Genomic DNA, 2,450 nt, shown 5'->3' with positions numbered 1-2,450 from the left:
GCGAAAAGCCTGGGCCAGAAGGTAAAAATTATTTCCTTCGCGAATTTGTGGTTATTCTACCATTTCTAAGTCGGTTTTTGAGCTTTTTGGGAAATTTTTGACGAGGGATTCAAGGGATAACGTCTGGAGGTAAGATTTTTGAGCCTAATAATCTATTCTATGGCATTATTTCACCGATTTGGCCTAAGATTAATCGAAATTAAGGGTTAAAAATTGGGGATTAGGGCTTTGTATTGGAGACCTTGACTTGAGGATTTGAGGGGCCATTTGTGGTCGAATTTTTGGACTTTTGATACGTATGAACTCGTGGGGAGATAAGGAATCTACTGATGTATATTTTATCGAATTCCGAGACGTGGGCCTGGGGGCCGGGTTTTGGTTAATTTCGGGATTTATGTTGTAAATTGATTATTTTTGCATGGGCTTCATTCCCTTGGCATATTTTTGACGTCGTTGTCACGACCCGAATCAGAGGTCTGCGACGGGCACAAGGTGCTTTACTCAACCGAGTACTAATGTAACATATCTTTGTTATCATACTATCATGAGTAAATGAGCCAGAAACCGGTCATGAGATAACAAGAATAAAACATAAGGGAATACTCAACATATGAAGACCCAAAATGATATACAAACTTATATATGTGACATACGGGCCTATAAGGCCGACATGACCATTTGTAAACTCAAAACATAGGCCGACAAGGCCATATAAGTGTCCCTACACCTGACATCTATCTACAAGCCTCTAAGAGTAAATAAAATCATAAAGATCGGGACAAGGCCCCGCCATACCAATTAATACATATCCAAAGCATACTGACCAACTAGGCAACTCCGGAGCAAGTGGAGTGCACTAACACCTTCGCTGAGCTGATAGCCTACTAGGAGGATTGTCAACCTATCAATCGGAACCTGCGGGCATGACACGCAGCATATCCAGGCAAAAGGGATGCCAGTACGAATAAAGTACCGAGTATGTAAGGCAGGAAAGCATAAACAAGAACAGTAATGTAAAGAGAGATAGAGGAGATACAACCTGTAACATCTGAGTGCCTCTGGGGGCTACTGACATGAAATGCATAATACATATATATACATGAACTTTTTAAAAACATTCGCCTCTGTGGGCATCATCATCATCATATCGTACCCGGCCTCAAAGAGGACTCGGTAAAAACGTACCCGGCCATCATAAGGCTCGGTAGAATCGTACCCGGCCATGTGGAGCTCCGTAAACCCAACTGATCAGTGGTTGCACAATAGGTGCCATACCCGGCCGACTATAGCGCGGCCCGGTAGAGTAAAATAGATACATATATATAATGCATGCTCGACTCATGGAATCACGTTCTAACTCTTTCGGAGTGATGTAAGGTCATTGCACATTCGATTAACATTATGGACATCCCTACCATCAATATGAGCCTTAGTGGGATTTAAAGATCATACACACTTGTTTAGAATAACTTTATAAGGAAAGAACAACATGGACAACCTTAGTTTCTAGGAGTAGATCCGTTATGAATTAGCGTACCGTTTATGTTCATGTCACTTTAGATCATGCCAAAAGAAAGAAGTAAGTGTCTTAACATACCTTGTATATGCTTCCCAACCTCAAGCTATGCAATTTCACGGCTCCTTAGTCTACAATAAGAGAAATGACACTCTCGTTATCGTTTAAGCGTCGTAACTATTATGTATCGACCACAACCTATTTTACAATAAAACGGACAGAACCTCCCCTATATATATGACTTCACACTAGTCAAAACAATCACAAACAGCCCAACATACCCGTATCACTTCATACATAACACGACAACCATAATAGTGTCAACCAACCCGAAAATGTTACGACGAACGACCAACAAACAACCTTGCCATTATGTGGTGTTTCTCCACAACCTTCCTCCTCTCAACTCCATAAAAATAGTAGTAAAAGAGACAACCCAATACCAACACGAAACAGCCCAAAAATATTCCTACAAGTTCATCAACTCAAAAATAATTTTTCAGTTTACTTAAACACATTTCGACTTGTCTTTTCTTTCAAATTGGGAAATACAACCAAAAGTACATCATTATACCTCTTATCCAATAAACCAGCCATGAATTCCACTTAAAAATAAGTTTACAACCAGCCAACCATTACACAAGAACAAACAACATACCATTCTTTCGAAACTAGCTAGGTCTATTCTTTACGATCGAGTTACAACTCGCAAACGCATAGATAATGGAAGGAGAAGCATAAACTTACCTTGTACTGAGTATAACCCACTAAACCTGGTCCTTTTTCATCAAAAATAAGTTCCTCAACACGGCTACAAGAAGGAGAAAGAGAAACTAGCAAATTGTCCGGACTTTTCAGCACTAGAATCGCGTCGTAACACCCGGAATACCCTAGGGTTTGTGTGGGATTTTTGGGGAGGAGTTGCAGGGGTTCA

This window comes from Nicotiana tabacum, chromosome 1 (assembly GCF_000715075.1).
Source record: "Nicotiana tabacum cultivar K326 chromosome 1, ASM71507v2, whole genome shotgun sequence".
NCBI classification, from domain to species: Eukaryota; Viridiplantae; Streptophyta; class Magnoliopsida; order Solanales; family Solanaceae; genus Nicotiana; species Nicotiana tabacum.
This window is presented reverse-complemented; position numbering follows the sequence as displayed.